At 40.7% G+C, this 18,109-nt stretch overlaps 1 protein-coding gene across 8 annotated transcripts in view; it reads left to right on the top strand.

Moving 5' to 3' along the window:
• The window catches only part of PCDH15 (protocadherin related 15), an 827,643-nt gene that overhangs the window by 334,834 nt on the left and 474,700 nt on the right, over nucleotides 1–18,109 (top strand). For 6 of the 8 annotated variants that reach the window (XM_054204839.1, XM_054204838.1, XM_054204854.1 and 3 more), the window contains one exon: nucleotides 1,526–1,573. The gene's annotated coding sequence lies outside the window, so the exon portion shown is untranslated. Of the gene's footprint in view, nucleotides 1–1,525; nucleotides 1,574–10,144; nucleotides 10,221–18,109 lie in introns of those variants that run through there. The other 2 variants (XM_054204844.1, XM_054204843.1) reach the window with 2 other exon arrangements.

Here is an 18,109-nt window from a genome sequence, read left to right as displayed (position 1 = left end):
AAGCTGGCTAACTTCAATGTAACAAATTGCTTCTGTGCCATCAATTAACAGCCCTGATAATAAGTTTTGTTCTTTTTAGTGGTCAAGTCATAGCTCTTTGCATATTCTGGACAATTGAGTCCTATCATGTAGATAACTTACGAATACTAAAGTAATAGAGAAAGCAGCAACCTGCAAAATGTCTTTGCTTCATGTGAAATTGTCTGAAGATAATACTGACAGATGCTCTCTTAGTAAAGACCTGGATTTTTCCAAAAAAAACAGGTGAAATGAGCCCAACAACTGTACAATTCGTTTTCAAAGCCAACCAATAACAACTTACAATCTCTCCCCCAAAATAAAGAATCCTGCTCAAATGCAGTTTCAAACTTGGTTTGATCCCTGAGATTTTTGCTGTATGGAGCAAGCAGAGTTTGGCCCAAGCTGCAGCAGGCACTTGTGCCTCGCGCATTGCAAGCCTTTCGATGCTGGAACGGTTTGAAATGGGTTTGGGTTAGGTGCATTCTGCATGTCCAGTCTGAAAATACGTCTTTTTAACTTCACATGACGTTTTCAGACTGTATAGAACCTTAAAGTCTGGAAACATTGAGCTGCAGTCTGGGTTTAGGTTTAATTCTCTTGAATATGGGTAACTTGCAGTCACACTTTCTTGATGAGTCGGTGAACTACCCAAACAACAGTATTCATTGATGTAGGTACCACTATGCTGGTAACTGCCAAAAGTTTGGCACTAGATGTTACCAGGATGAAGCGAGAGGGGCACCTATGGAGGGGAAAAATGGCAGCGTAGCCCGTGACCACCCAGTTTCCCCAGTGGCTTCCTAATGCCCCCTGCTATCTGAGGTCTCACACCATTTGGAGCCCTGGGGTCTCTGCCCTGTGTCCCCCAGAAAGCATTCCTTGGTAGAGGTCCTTGGAGCTGTGAGAAAGGTGAAACCTCCAAATGTTTCTTGAATCCCTCAACTTTTATGGGCATTCCAAGTTTCCCCGTGGCACAGTCTCACCTGGGTAAACGCATGAGAAACGGCCCCCAAAATACTCCTACACCCACTAGTTGTGTTCTTCATCCCAGGGAGGTACTTCCATGCATGTAACAAAGGGCTGTAAAACACCACTTAGAGATTTTACTGTTAAATGTTTTAGCTTGGGGAAGGGCAGAGAAGCTATTTGAGACTAAACAAATTACAGATGAGTACCTGCTATGTTTTAGGGTAGATATTTTATAAGGATTAAAGTTTTTAGGAATTTTTGCTTGGTTTCTGAGATGACAACCTTCATGAAAATATGTAAATTACTTTAATGAAAACCTCAGGCACTGTTTTCTTGTTATTTTTCTTACTCGAAGCTGCCTTTGTCAGGTGTAAAATAGCAGATATCAAAAGCTATATGTTCTGTTCTTCTCTAGTTGTTTAGAAGGCTAAAACTTCTGTTTTAATACAGGATAAATATCTGATATTAGTTGCTCTTATTAATCAGTAATTAAAATATGAACAATATTATTCATCTTCTATTCTCTACTTTCCAGGTGATCAGCATACGATCTCAACAGCTATGGCTGAGAAGTGCAATTAAGGTAACATAATTTCCCTTTTAATATGGGCACGCCTTTGGTGAAAGTGATTTCTGAAATAGTGTCTTCAATAATCCACTTAATAACTTGCATTCCCTGAAGCTCTGTTCACCTCTGGATGGGTTGTTTTTTCATTTACTGCTTTGTCCACTGCACTTCCTGAAAACTCCATAATTCTTCCCTTATATTCCTTATCTTTTCGTTTTCTAAGTTCAGTAACAAATGTTTTAAGATCTGTATAGAGTTATGTGCTGGGAATAATGCTTACATGATACACTTGCAAGTGAAGGTCGTGTCCTTGAAATACTAACTCAGAAGATGTTGTGGGGAAATGATAGAAAATCTATCCATAGGAGGCTTTTGGAATGATGCTTGCTGCATGCTCCACGGCACTAAGAATTTAATTGTTGATTTGAATCACAAGATGGCAATCGCCTCAGCAACTCTGCTGTACCACAGGGAAAAGGCAGTTGGTTTTGTTGGAAATACACATATCATGAGCAGAGTTATCTTTCTTCAAGTCATGTTTTCGCTTGTAAATTTCTAGCTGGGACTTCAAACAAAGAGTAGCAAGATAGAAGGTGGCAATATTTCATTTATAAGTTGCACTGAACTTCGATGTCATTGTAAACTTAGGCAAAAAAAATACTTTAATTCCTACATGAATATGAACAAGGCAGCACAGTAGTGCTAACAGATTAGAAACCTAACGAACAATATTAAACAGTTGTTTTGAAATGACATGAACTAATTCTTGCCAAAGCATTTATTGTGGCAGTATTTCCTTTCCACTTCTAAATCTTCTGCTATTGGTTTAATATTGCTATTGGAGTAGGAAGCTGTAAAATCATCCTGGAATACTAAATGACCAGTCTCCTTTCTGTTGGGAGTTTTTGTTGTTGAGTCTGCGTGATTTATTTGAGTAAAGGATAGGAAAGCTCTCGTTTTTGTTAGTTACCTCCTTTGTAGAAACTTAAAACGTTACTTTTCTGATTTTACCTCTGGTCACGAGAGGTCTACTAGCAAAACCTCTTCATGTTTATTTCAGTAAGGGGATAATGCAGTCTGGCTGATGGATACTAACATATACACAAAAAGAGCAGAAAAGAAATCCTGAAAAGTACATGCAAATTAGGTTATTTCAACACTGTGTAATATCTTAGGACAGGTTTTGAACAAAGAGTAATCAAGAACATCATCGTAAGTGAAAAGTGGGGTAAAATGCAGAATTCTGATCAGAAGGTGATTTTGTTAGACTTAGTGTTTCTTTTTTCTGAGATAGTGAACATCTCAGGCTACAGTGATGCAGGGGGCTTAAGCTGTCTAGATTTATAGGAAGCATTCATTCAATACAGTTCCCAAAGGAAATTATTATTTAAAGTGGAGATGGTGCAGATTAATACAGGAATTATACGAAGCTGTCTTAGGCAGATAAGGGGCTGGGAAAAGAGGGGGCTGTGACAGGATGTACCGAGAGGTGAGTTACTGGGTTGCAGGGGGAGTATTAGAGGTATTCATAAGGGACAGGTCTCTGCAACATTCCTTTAGTAACCTTGGCACAAGGTCTTTGATACAGTTTTTTAAACTCCTGTTCTGCTGTGAAGGACAGAAGTATTATATGGAAGAATTCTGTTGACTTAGTGGATGAGTATAATAAAGACAGGCCAAAATTTAATAATAATAAAAAGCACGCTGCCATTCTGTTAGGGACTAATAGCAGGGTGGGTTGCTATAAACAAGAGTTTCAGCATATGGATGTTCAACTTTTTTTAAAAAATGTGTTTGGTTGTAGCACACGGCTAAAGCTTTCATAATCTACATAATTTTCATGAACACATGCTTACCAAAGAGTTGCAATTTACTCTAAACAGTTTAGAGCCTAGGTATTCAAATTCTATAAATTTTAATAGAATAAAATCTTAGATTTTAAATACCGAGTTCACAACCTTATTCTGTAAAGTTCAAAGTAGCGGCAGGTGTGAACCCTAACGTTGCATTAGGAGTAGGAAGTTGCCAGACTACTTATGTAGGAGCTGAGGAACTGATCTTCATATAACCAGCCCATCTGCCTCCTCCTCTACAAAAATCCCCTCCAAAACAAACCAGAAACCTGGTAACAAGCCAGCGCAGATCTCAGGCACTAAGTGAGCGGTCAGGTTACTTTGAGGTAGGAAACCTCATCTAGGATGGGTGTAGGTGTAGCACAAGCTCAGCCACAGACAGAAAGCTGGAGGCAGAGCAATAACTGTCATGAAGGAAGGTGAGGCCCAGGAGGTAGCTGGCGGATAAACTGGACAGTTTTGGAGATGGGAGGGTGGAGGGCAGCAAAACACTTAACTGCATCTCGGCTCAACCTGCTACAAATGCGATCAGTGCTCACAAAACACTTAGCTGCGTCTCAGATCAACCTGATACAAATGTGATCAGTGCTCATCCTGCCTCACAGGAGAATTACAGTCAGAGCCAGCACATGGTGAGGCGGTCCAGCTTACTAAAGTGTGTGTCAAAATCTATTGAGTGTCTGCCTTACATGGCACTGGCAGGCGTATACTGGCTAGGAGGAGAGCTCAGTGTCCTCAAGGTCAGCTTCTTGCAGGAATTCAGGAACACTGGAAGGTTCACCGACACACTACGTTCAGGGTCGTCTCTCGACAATCCTTCCTCTAGCTAAATTAACCCTAAAACTGACAAGAAAAAGACGGGGCGTCTTAGGACAATCCTACCTCCAGAGCAGCAGCCCCAGAGTCACACTAAAATCATGTCATGGTGGTAAAAAGGAGCAAATGAACCCAAAAATGGGGCCTCCCCAGTGAAATATGGGTATGCTGTACTCTAGCTAACCCTCTGAGGATTAGTCATTCAAACCAAAAGGATGAGAAAGCGGTACTTTGTCACTGTACACTTAAGAATCTGCACTTCATCTGATAAAAAGAATGCTCTACAGATCAACAAAAAATTGGTTAAAAGATAAACAGCAGGTAGGACTAACTGATCAGTTTTCTGAGTGAGAGGATGGCAGCAGTAAGGTCTCAAAAGAGTCTGTGCTTAAACCTGTGATACTCCACTGATAAATGAACTAGAAAAGACAGCAGAGTGTGCTGGTGATGCTTTTATTCAGAGCACTGAAGATGAGTGCTGACTGGGGAAAAACTGCAGAAGGATCATGCAAAACAAAGGGCCTGGGCAAGGCGATGGCAGGGGAAATTCACTGGAGGTGGTACAAAGTGAAGACGACAGAAATCCCACCCATGAGGTGACGAATGCTGAGGTGACCATTGCCGCTCAATGACCAAAATGTTGGGCATAGCTAGAGCTGTGAAATATAAAAGGTGCTTCTCTGAGAATGTTAACTTGAGTTTTGGAAATTACTTCAGTGTCAGTAGTGGTTATAAAAGCAAGTATTATAATGGGAAAGGGATCAAAAATGTTCTGAAAATGTCCCATTGTTACTCTGTAAGCGTGTCTCTTGCATCTTAAATAGTGTGCGGTTTGGTTTCGCCATCTCAAAAAGGTATAGTAGGAGCTAGGGCAGTTTGGAGGGTGGAAAGTGTGGCACAGATTTCTTCCAAGGAATGATTAAATAGTGTAGTATTCCTTCACATGGGAAGGAGATGGAGGCCTGAACAACTGCCCAGGAGTGAGCAGGGACCTGCTGGTCATTCTCCTTGCCAGAGGCAGAGGCAGGGAGTGAATTCAGAGGGTGGTGAGGGGAGGGGGCTCCCTAGCGGGTGGTGGTTATTGTGGAGTCAGAGTTATGGCAGGACGTGAGTGCTAGCCTTTCACATCGATGCAGACAGCAACAGGACAGAGTTATGGAAGGAAAGCACACCAGCGCCTGAAAAACATAAAAATTTTGTTTTTTGTTCAGGAAGTGAGTGAACTGCAAGTGTTTGGGGGTCAGGTGGGAAATTCTCCCATAGGATGGCTCTGCTCTTCCCTTGGGGGCTGCTGCTGTCGGGGGGGGACTGCTGAGCTTGATGGACCCTACTGCGAAGGGCAGTTCATAGGTTGTTGTGGAGCTTAAAATGATGAGACCGAGAAGCCACTGGTGTTGGAGCCACTAAAAAAACCCAAACTGCTGAAAGGGATTTCAGGCTGTGCCTAGCAAGCAGGAATGGGGAAGTGTTTGCCCAGTTGTACAACGCTCATTGAAACTATCATATGTGTTTTGATTACTTGTCATCAGACGAAGATCTACTTAAACTTGGAGAGTTGTAGAGAAGGATGAGTAATTGTATGGTGTGCCTCTGTATGTCCCTGCTGCAGGACTGATTGGATTTGCTCACTTTTGTAGCAATAGAGATGTTTTCTTTTTAAAAACACATTGAGGGTTCAAATATGATTGAGGGAATAGAACATGATAATATGGATAGAAAATCAAGTAGACTTAAGTGTGTCTTGAGTATGTTTAGACTGAAAATTAGAAAAAGACATGTTAACCAGAGAGATGAGTGACATTCTAGAAGGGCTTTCCAAACACAGCTGGGACACAAACCCACTGGGTTTTCACGATGAAGTTTATGGGAGGGATGAGATGACTGAGTGGAAGTGCACCTGCAGTTCTCGGTAATGGCTTGCGATACTGGGAGCTGGGTGCCCAATTTGTGGGTGTCCCCAAGCATTGAAGGAAACAGACTTGAGTTATCTGTCAGTTGTATTTACTGTTGCACAGTAATACTGTATGTGATTATTCCTCGACCTTGGGACTTCACAAGTCACCTCAGCAGACCAGGAGGATGTTTTTGCCTCGATGCTTACTGATTTCTGCGATGTTTCCCTTCCTCCAACATAGTTGGACTGGTCTTGGCGAGTCTCACGGATGTTTTTGTGTTACGTATTCAGCCATCTCAGAGTGCTCAGTCGTCCCCTCCCCTTACCTCCTCCACTTTTCCTGTCATATACTGTCATTTTTGAGACTCTTCCGCTCATCTCCTACAGATCATAATTTGATCGAGGTGTGTTGTTTAGAAGAACATTACTTTATGGCATGCAGTAAATGGAGAGGGCAGACTATGATATCCTGCAGGACACTTTGCTCTTAACATTTATTATGTGATTGCTTGCAGTTAGTGGGGATTGGTGACCCAGGTGGTCCTTTCCAAGCCTGTGTTCTGGTGCACACACTGAATTCATTAGCTGGATTCAATGCTTAGGCGCTTAGCATTTATCTGAAAGTAGTTGAAGAACTGTCTTCCCTCAGAGGATAAATCTCTTGCATCTGCACTTCCAGTCCTGCCAGCTCAGGAAGCGCACAACTGGCTTTGGAGCCCCCAGGCACACGTGGGATGGCAGTGCAGCAGCTGAACTGTAATGCCAGCAGTAAATCTGGTGCTACCTTAACAAAGCCAACGTAAACAATAATACATACACTTTTGTGCATAATCCATCAGCTCTGTATAGATTACAGTGGCTCTTTGGAGCTACTGTTAAAACACAGCAATTAAAAACACGTGGAGGGTAAGACCTGCTTGGAATGTACCTGCACTTGCTGTCATTTCCTGTAGCAAACCGTAATAATAGTGAAGATACAATATACTACTAATAAAGTTATAGTAAAGATATTCAGCACTGGGCAACAAATCTTTAGGCTTGTACTTGTAGAAACCCATGCTGCCGTATTTTTACTGATAGAGCTAGGAGTGGAAGCTAGAGATAAATTAGTATTGCCTATCCACAGCCTGCTGATACCTTCATGTTGCTCTCTGGATGTGCCTAGATGGGCAAATCCTTCTAACAGAAAGGCAGATCGTGACACTTTGATGCAGCAGGCTGAATTTATGTTCACAACACAGCAATGTTAGATATGTTAGGATCTAAAATATTTGGAGCCATATACAGTATAGATCCTGGAAGTTTCGAAGTATATTCTGTCATTTTAAAGCACCTTAATTATATAAGTAATCTTGTGGAGATCTCTTACTCTAGTAGAAGAGTTAGATGGAAGAATAAAAAAGAGAGACTAAAAGGAGGTTATGAATGTGACACCCCTAGTCATCTGAACTAACACATTTTCATATGCTTGGTTTTTATAACAAATATGGAGCAGTGGAAAATATTTCCCTATCCTGAGGTCTGTCAGTGTAGTGTTAACGTTTTTGCCAGGACTGTAAAAGTCATGAAGACTTGAAACTGATGTTTTAATTTTTGCTATGAAAGGAAGCTCTAATATTATGAGTTGATTCTGGGGATTTTAACAAACAGAAAACTGTACACGTATAATAAGATGAAAAATTGTGTCACTGTTAGCTTATGTGTAATAGGACCCTAAAGGACAGATGTTCTGGGAGAACAGATATCTATTAGAACATGATTGAAGGGGGAGATTTTGAAATGTAGCCAGTACCTACAGATGGAACCTTTAAATAAATAAATAAAAAACTACTTATAAGTAGCCAATATATATAATGCAGGGAATGCATAATATGTTCTTGATTGTTCAAAGCAGGAAACAAACATGCTTCTGCATTCTGAACAATTTGGAACTGATGGAGCCGCTTTGCAATGAGGTTTGCTGGAAGGGAACGGGAGCCAGCCAGCCTCCTGGGCATTTGCAACAGCAATGTCAGGGCTCCAGTAAAGAGCAAAGACTTTCATTTGCAGAATTTGGTTTTCGAACAGTGTTTTTTTCCTCGCTGGTACTGTAACAAGCATTAATTTGGGGAAGCTCTATCCTAGCTGAATCCTTTAACCTGTTTTGAAGATAAATAAAGGAGAAAGGAGAGGGAGGGGACGTAGAAGGATATTGCATGTGTGAGTCTGTATGAAGTGATAAAAGGCAGGTAAAAGTAAAAAGAGTCATCCCAGAAAAAGCTCCAGCCACAGAATAGCACTAACTTCAGGCTTTTTACAGAATCATCCTGAAGATACGTATTTTCTGTTTCGTTATCAATGTAATGCCTGGGTTGCCGGGCACGTACACCATTGGCCTGGCAGGCCACTATTTTCAGCCGAGGACGTTGTTTCTTAACAAAGGACGTTTCATTGGTGGAGTAACAGGAACAAAGACAGTCTCCTTGTGAGACTGGCCCCTCCAATGAACGGGGCGAGTGCTTTTGCTGAGAAAAGTCAAGCATCGAAATAGTTTGGGGGATTGTTCATTTTAATAAACCAACAGCTAAACTCTGGAGAATATTCATGTCAAAGCAACAACTGATACAGTTTTTCTGTAGAAAGAAAACACACACTAGCAGTTAGAGTTGATTTAATTGTGCTGATAGTGAAATAGAAAACTGTGAACTCAGGAGCAGAAGCTTAGTGTGTCAAAATTGCCTGCTGTTCTGCTACATGAAGAGAAAGAATTTAGCACTGGACACTGAGGACCAGAAGCTTGAGTAAAGACAGACAAAATTGTGTTTTTCCCAGCAAATACAACTGCCCTTCTTTTGAACATGAATGCAACTTCCCAGTTTTTGTGTAGCATTTTCCACTAATTATTTTAAAACTGTTTTCATAATGAAATTATAAAATATTCCAGTAGCCGAAAAATGATCGATCTATCTATCTTTAATTGTATTACCTTCAGAGCTGTCCATCTTAATTTTTATACCAAGGGCACACCTCTTGCCACCAGTAGTTGTAAATCTAGTCTTGCAACCCCTTCCACATGAAATCCTCAAAGCATTTCTTCATCAGCTTAACCCCTAACCCAGGAGCACCTTGTGGATTCACTAATAAATATGGTCTTGCTTTCCTGAACCTAGTTCTTGCCTTTCAGCTGCCATGCTCTGCAGCAGCCCAGGTGGCCTTTGCCATCCCAGTGACCATGGGCCATATCCTACCTTACTCTGAGTACTTGTAGCCTGTCCAAGTTCTTAATATATAGCCAGGTGATGCTAACCTTAACGGTGCTTCCAAGTCTAATCCCAGTTTAACTTGGTGACTTCTTTCACCCTCCTCCTGTATGTAGTCAGGTAGGCTACCTCCATAAGAGATTCCTTCCCTGATTATGATCTTTCCCTTTTTTATAAATAGTATAGCCGTGGGAAGGCATAAAAGTCACTTGCACAGCAGCATTATGGTATTTCTGTATTGTTTCCCATTCCCTTAATACCTTGCTTGCTTTTTTGCATCACAGCTGTGTGGTTATACATTACCTAAGAAAATATCTATATATGTTAATTTTTAGCTCTCGCATATTATTACAGGGGTAACATACTGAAATTAGAGAAACTGATTTAGAAATCCATGTTATTAAATTTTATCTAATGATAAACATGCTTACTGATAAATATTCTGGTAGGATTTTGATGCAAGAGTGATGTTGCTGGCAAAAGTATGTCATAAACCAAAGAATTCGCATTAATTAACAGAGAAGGGAGCAGACTTTGCATTTCTATAAGCTAAAAACCAGTGCAAAATGAGGAAATGTATTTTAAACAACACGCGGCTCATTTGTGAAACCTCCTATCTAGTGAAGTTGTCTGGCTTTGTAAAAAAAAGTTTCCATACTACTGCGAAAAAAATTAGCATACATAATTGAATTAACTTGTTTCTTAAAAAGGCTATGTCTTTTTGTTTTCTAGTTTCTGGCAATTTGGCTGGTCTGGGAATGAGTTTTGCCACCATGTCCTATGCTACTAGGTGCTCTCAAGTACATTCATGCTCTTTTGAGATAAGGAATGCTTAGCGAAGTACGGAATAGGAACACCAGGTAACTGTCTAGGGTTATTTTTGTTCTGTTTCTAACACAGTGCCCATCACCACAAGATTTCAGTATTCTTTACGGCAAACCTTGCTGTACTTAAGCTTCCTTACGTGAGCGGAGCTGAAGGTCGAGACCTCCCTTTGTGCTGTCCATCTATTACATTAGGAGCCAGACCGCTGTGTTCTAGGGAGCTTAAGGGCAAGACTGTCCTTTGTTATGACAATAATGGCTTTATTCTTAAAAAGTAAAGAATATTAATTTTACAGCAGTAGCTGCATTACTACCGTTGGTTCACTCACAACAGTGGTTCTTGCACATTAAAAATGCTGTGTTCCTGCGGTGCTGTCATCTTACTGCTGATGGATGCACTTGCATCTGTATCTCCAACTAACCATGAAGCTTGACTTCTCTGGCCGCAAATTTACCTTATTTTCACAGTGATCTTCTACATTTTCTCTACTAAAACAATGCCATAAGGAACAAAACATTGATTACACTGTTGATCAAATAGCATCACAGTGGGAGCCAGCCAGCAGCACCAGCAGTTAAAGTTTATTAGACATCTCTTCTTAAACAGTTTATATTCTTATATGTGATATCATGAGCTTGCTAAATGGCTACATATCTTATTTATGCCTTTCACACTCATTCATGTACACCAATAGTTATGCTACAAACACATGCTTTTGCACATAAATAGGATCATTATTTAGCGCTAATCCAGTTTACACATATTCTCACTTAAGCGACCGCAGGTCTAATTGGAGTAGTCAAACTGGAAGCCTCATGCTTTCAGTAGCATTTCACCAGGATTGTTCATGTTTTGTTTGGAATCTGAACTAATGTAAGACTTCTCTGATAATCTGGATTTTTCCTCCTCCTTGTGTTGTGTAGTTTTACAGACATTTTATTATTGTCTTTGCCATAATGTCGATTATAAAACATCCCCTGGGGAAGTAGTTATTGGGGTTTACAAGAAGAGAAGCAAGGCAGAGAAGTATTAAGGAAAGTATGTTTTTAAGAGCATTTAAAATTGGCAGAAAATAGGTGCCAGTAAGAGAGATTCCTACATGGAAGGTAGAGTCCACCTTAGTGGATTTTGTAGTTTTGACTTCTCCAAGAAGAGTTGGCAGCCAAATCTGGGCTTGCTGCTTGAATAAATGGGCATTCCTCCTTTGAGTATGATGCCATTACATTACTGAGTTTATTCTCTGTATATATTTCTGTCTGCACTTTAACAACATTAATTCTTCTGAATGTAAAAACATTTAATTCAAGGCCAGGTTGGATGAGACCTTGAGCAACCTGGTCTAGTGGAAGGTGACCCTGCCCATGGCAAGGGTGTTGGAACTAGATGATCCCCGTTAAGGTCCCTTCCAACCCAAACCATTTTGTGACTCTGTGAATGTAGTCTGACTTTTCATAGTTGAAATCTTCAATGATTATTTCCATGGATAGTGAGAAAGTCCACCCTAACTTAAGAGTAAAGTATTTCCATTATAAGAATAAATAATACAAACACCGACCTTTCAGTCCCAAGGAGAGCTTCTGTGTAAGAACTTCACAGCTTCTTGCCTCATTGCAGACTCACATGTTGATTATTTGAATGTAAATCAACACGGAAGGAAAAACAGTCTTTGTAGTTACGATAGCAGAGTCCGCTTTTTCTCTGTTTAATATAATATAATGGATAATATATAAATTCACCATCAATGTGTAATTTAAATGATGGCTGCTGTTATGTATCAGTGTGGAGGTGTGGAAAGGGAGAGAAAGTTAAAATAGTGAAAAATCTGCTACATTTTATGAAGAGAGAATGCCTATCAGGGAGTTTGCCAGCTATGCCTTAAAGCATCTTTGCAACCAACTGTGTGTGTTGATAGTATTTTAGGGATTAGAAGCGGACCTTTGAATATGAGTCATCGTGATTTCTAATCGAGATGTGCTAGCATCTGATACAGAAAATTGTGAAAAAAGAGGGTTTTTTCTTATTATCACTTCTCTTTGAAGACCCTCCATCTTTTCATACGCGTTTCTGATAGATAGAAAGGTCCACAGTTTGCTGTGACTACCCATAGCCACAAACAAACAGCCTGCACTCCTGGTTCTTCGTTTAGCCTAAGCTTCTTTCAAGTCTTCCACAAGTCTTCGACGTAACCAGAATCACTGGTTGACACCTATCATGGCTTCAATTTAATGGTAGTTTTAACTTAGGAGCAGGGCAGCTGAGGATGCAGAGAACTTTGCAAGGAGCTTCTGCACATGGGCACGGCAGAAATGCTAGAGGAAAGTGGCAGTCTTGTATGACGTTGAGATGAGGAGAGGACCGCGAGATCCCAGCCTTCGTGATGGTGCTGGTTCCTTGAGATGTGAACAGATCTATCATTTGTAATGCGACACTCAACAGTGCTGGCATAGGTTTTGCTACTGTAAATGTCAACACATAAGAGTAATGCTTAAAACTTCAGTCACTGGAAGAGCCTTCAGCACCAAGACTTAGAGCGCCATTAGGAGAGTGACAAGTCTGGCTTTGATTCAGCTCACCAGGTTGATGAGTTATGGCAATGTGACCCTACTGAACAATCTTGTACTGTGTTTTTCTCCATCTTGCCATTACTAGATCTTCTTTTTGGAGATAGGGGCAAGTTGTTATGCCCGCCATTGCTGTTCTGGGCAGATAAGATTTAGAGGCTTCCCAGCTTGTTCTATGCTTCTGACACTTAAGGACCAGTGACTAATTCAGAATAAGTGTTTCGTTAATGTGACTGTTTATAAAATCATACTGGCTGTGTAAGACCCATCGCTTCTGAATTCTTTGTGGTCACTGCAACGCCTGATTTTGCAACCACAGTTTGCCTTCATTGATCTGTTCAACAAATTTTTAATCCTTACGTGGATAGAGCTCAGAAAACACTGGTATTCTGTTATTACGCGTTCTTAAGCACATACAGGCCTGTCTGTACTGAAAGTTGTCCAAATCAAGCTGAAGCTGAGATAAGAGCATACCATTTTTCTTGCATCCCAGATGACTTTAAACATGGTATTTCTGAAATTGTATATATTGGAAGATAGGAGTGCTAGCCTTTCATCTTTCTTGGCAATGCAGAGTGTTGCTTGAACAAGGCAGCAGATTTGATGTTATGATTGATAACCCTTTCCCCATGCTCTTCTCATGGGTTGTATGTGTGAGAACGTTGCCCTTGGCAACTTTGCTGCCTCTCCATCTGCAGGAGTTAGCAGTGATGGCCGGACCTGCAACACAGACTTCTCATGGTTGCAGCCTTCAGACTTAGCTCCCTCTTCAAACTCTTTCGGAACTTTGTCTTGTACTGCTTTTATGTTATTTGCTGCGTCATGATGGTGTGTGTTTGGGGCTTTGTCCCTTCACAAAGCAAGTGATACCAGGCTCTGGTGAGGCCACCTTGCCTGTCTTTCCATAAGGACGGGTATTGAGGAGATCATATCCTACATTAATTCCAAAGGTAGCCCTGAACTTCTACCAGGACTGACCCATTACTTACTAGCCCTTGTCTTGAGACTACTATTTATGTCAGAAAAGAGCCGATGTAGTACTTAGTACACTTGCTAGATACACGTTAGGCCCTCCTGAGACATTCCTGTGCTTTTATTTATCCAATCTGTCCCCTGTCCCTACCTCAACCCTGGAACTTTTTATTAAATTTCTAGAAAAAGAGCCTTATAGACTACATGTATATTCATCTGCTTTAAAATTATTGGCAAGCCTCTGTCCTAAATATAAAGGCAAAGCCAACACCATCTCCATCAGTCTCCAAGACCTGCAAGTCAGCAGAGTGAAACAGCCCACTGCCTTTTATTAGATATTATGCACTTGACAGCCAAGTCAAATGCCAAGGTTGGGAGAGCGGTAATTCAATTCTTTATTGAGTAATACACTGAATGTGTTGTTCCTGTCCTCCAGAGAAACGTGTGACCTCTCCACTGAGGTGCATCTTGAAACAACAGGTACTTCCTTGGAGGTCACTGGCTTTTCAGGGTGATGTTGGCGGTGTCTGAACCCCCCCTCCACCCCCCGCCTTTCACTTTACAGAGCCTTCAGCAATATACAGTTTAGGAACTGGAGAATAAATGAGAATTCATATCTATGCTGTCCCCAGAAAGACAGTGATGAATAGTTGCTATGAAGGCACCTCATCAAGAAAGTAAAGAGAAAACTGATTCTAAAACAGTAATTTTATCGCTACTTTTTTGTGGGAAAACTAGCCTTGAAGGAAGCTAATGTACTTAATTGCTTCACTGTGGTTTTAAGGGTTGCTTCCCTGAACTTTCCCTCCAGCTTGAGTTAGCTCGTCTTTAGTATTTGCAGTAATTAATTGCCTTAAAGCATAAAGAGACTCCCTTCCTGCTCCACCCTGATGTATGGGGACAGCGTATGCCTGCCTTGTACTCATGCTAAGCTTTTTGAACTTGAGCTAAAAGCTTCATCTTTCTAGTGTGCAGGAACTCAGGGAAACCTCCTTCATCCTTTGTGCAGCAAACAGTGCGATGGAATGAGAGAGCATCTTATTCTCCTGTGCTGCATGGAGAATTGACCAACTCGCAGCCTTTAAAAGCAAGCAGAGCTCAGACAATTGCGTTGAGATTTCAGGAGGATAACCATGAGGATCCGCCTCAGCCACTAAACTTTGGTGGGCTGAAATAAAATGTATCTTAACTGTGCTTTTGCTGCACAAACTACATCAAAGCCCCCGAAGCGGCTGCTTCCTTATTTTCTATGTACAAGTTGTTTTTATGATACCAGTGTATTATTTTGCAAGCAGAAACTAGTCTACCTGGGACTGCATTGCCTTTGAATTTTGAACTCAGTGCAGCCTTTAACGATCAGGTTGTGGCATCAGGCTTCCTAATTAGAGCACTTTCAAAGGTGCATCTTTATTATGGTCCCAAACAGCCTTCAGAGGTGAATCGGAGGGTATGGCAATCATAGAGCTGCAAATGTGCAAGAGGCATTATGTTCAGGAATTTGCTTGTTCTCCTGTATACTTTTTTTACTCTACGTAACATTTGAAAACAAGATGATTTTTTAACATCAGCATATTTTTGCTTAAGTGTACAATTCATGTTATAATGGGTGATACTGTGTTTAAAATAACTAGCTTAGTGGGAAAGTTTTTAAATTTAATTTCACTATCATGTAGATTAAGAGTTTGGGGGTCCAGACATGTGCCAAGAATTAGCCAGTTGATTTCATGAAGTTAAAATTTTCACTCTCCTTTTTGGTAGTTTGGTAGTTACTCTCAGGATCAATGAAAGATTTCTCAAAGGGCACTAAAGTCTACTGAGAGTGAGTCTCTGCTGTGAGGAGAAAAAGCTTATCTTCTGCCTTTGAATGTGTAAATAAACACAACTAAATGGAAAAAGGCAACAATGAAACTGTTGGCCATTAACAGTTATGGTTAACATACCTAACATTAGATTGCAGCTGTGTTATGAGGTTATAGACCCATCAGATGTCAAGTATTAGCCATAAAAAAATTAATCTAAAAGACGTTGGAGTTTCTAAGGATCATATAATGTCCACTGACTGTAAACCTATGGAGTAACTCTGCTCTACAAGCTCAGCTTCAGAGGCCAAACGCTGCTCAAGCTATGAAAGCCATCAATCTAGTTGTCCGTGAACCATGTATTCATGATTTCAGAGCATCTCCTAAGCCATCTGCACCTAATCATTGTAAGAACGTTTTCACACTCTAAATGGTGATTGTCAATGGGAAACATTGACATGAAAGAACTTAAGCCACCTGCTTAAAATGTGTATCCGCTTGCTGCTGTAAGCAGCGTGTTAGAACTGCATTGCATGTCTTCCTCTAGGACTGGAACTAGGATTCAGCCAGGCAAGTAGTTTTAAAGAGAAATAAGTGATCACAAAAAAAATTATGCAAGAAGAAAAATCTCCAATCTCTCATCTTTTTTTTTTGTTCCTGAAGAAACAGGAAATCCTTGCAGATTTTCAGGAGCTTTTGAAATGTTAAAAGGCAAACTAGACTAAAACAAAACATGAATAGAAAACGCTTTAAAAAATACAATGCCTAAAGACATCATTGCCATTGAAGGTGACAAAGAGCAATTGGCAAATTATATTTTCCACGCTTCTGCCAGCCCTATTGGAAGGTTCTGCCTTCCAATATAAATGAGTGATATATAGCACTGGTTTTAGGATAAACCATAATTTTAGCTGAACAGATATAACCGATCTGCACCAATTGTAATTTTTTCTTACATGCTTGGGATAAAGGAAGGCAGGATCACTATTCAGTTAAACGGGATAAAACCTTGTAGGCATAAAAGCGGTCTTGCCCGTCAGCCTCTCTGGGATGTAGATTGCTGGTTCTGAACTTTTTTTTTGAGCCAGCAGCGCAGCTGTCATCAGCTTCACCCTTCTACTGGCTTCCTGCCTCTTTGCCATCTTCCTGATTGTCCCTTACTTTCCTGCCATCAGGTGCAGCAGGACCTCTGAGAAGACCTAAGTAGGGCTAGATACTTTGGATGATGACTGGTGAAAGAGGGAGACATTAGCTCTCTTAGAATAGAGTTTAAAATAAATTAACTTACTGTTGTATACTTATGTTTTCTCAGTTTCAAGAGGTATTGTATGTATTGAGTAGGACCAATGCACCAGAATTGAGTTAATCGTAATTCCAGTATGAGTGCAATTTATACTTCTTGCTCCCTTTTTCATACATGGGCATAAATTTCGTCAGTGCCATTGTCTTATTTAGAAAGCTGCAACAGGAGGGTTGGGTTTTCTTGTCCAGGTTGTTTCAAGTGAATCTCCTGCTTTTTCTGGAAGGTCTGAAAGCCAGATGGATCGTTAGGCTGTGTCTCCCATGTCTAGGAGGGGCCAGAGGAGCTGCTTGCTCCTGTAGAGGCAGTGAAAACAACAAGTGAGCTCTGTGTTCCAATTTAAAATAACAAAGCAAACCCCGAATCTAACCAGGGGCTAAAATCAAGGTATGTGTAAATAATCCCAGCTTGGGCAAAACAAGAAGGTTGTTCTGCTTACTTATTTTGATAGAAATGCTGCAAATTTAATCTGAAGTGGTATTGCAGTTTTGTGGCCCGCCGTGGGCAGGCTGGGGGTTCCTGGTAATTCCGCTAGGTAAGGCCAGTGTGGTTGGCTTGTATCTTTTGTAGCCTTTGTTTGAAGTCAGGTTGCCAATCTGTTTTGTTCTGCTATTCCCAATGACTTCCTTTTGCAAACACTTTATAACACGCTTGATTGAATGCGATGATTATTATTACATCTTTGTTATTCTTGCAGTCTTTGCTCACAGGTTGTATTTTACAATTCTCTTAATACTCCTGTTGTTCTTGAATGTTTTCCCCTCTGCCTGCGTATGTAAGTGCAGTGTCCAAATCTGGATGGGTTGTCTCACTGGGGAGCAACAGTCCAGAACAGAGCCAGAATTTCGTCCTGTTCCTCACAGAGAGGATTCCAGCCAGGTTTCGGGATGACATTGCAGCATTTAGTTGTGATCCTCTGCGGTCTCCCCAGTCTTTCTGTTCAGTGCGGAGCGAGTCCGTCCCCAGACTGTACCTGCACATTTGACCGCTTCTTACATGCGGTCCTTTGCATTTGTCCTCCTTCACTTGCCATCTGAGGTACAGGGTCTCCCACATGGTTTCTGGGTCAGGAAAATAGATAATATACTGTGACAAAATCTGAATGTGACCAAGTTAAATGATTGCATTTTTAAATTGTGAAATGCCTTCAATAGGGTGCCAGATTTCTGCTTTTTCATTCAGTTGATATTTATGATAATTATCCTGTTTCCTAATTGAAGAAAAATAGAGCAAGAATGAGAGCTTGCTAAAAAAAAAACAAAAAAACAAAAAAACAACCAAAAAAAAAAAAC

Source organism: Rissa tridactyla, chromosome 6 (assembly GCF_028500815.1).
Source record: "Rissa tridactyla isolate bRisTri1 chromosome 6, bRisTri1.patW.cur.20221130, whole genome shotgun sequence".
Classification (NCBI taxonomy): domain Eukaryota; kingdom Metazoa; phylum Chordata; class Aves; order Charadriiformes; family Laridae; genus Rissa; species Rissa tridactyla.
Note: the sequence above shows the minus strand (reverse complement) of the source record. Positions and strands in the feature narration are given on the sequence as shown.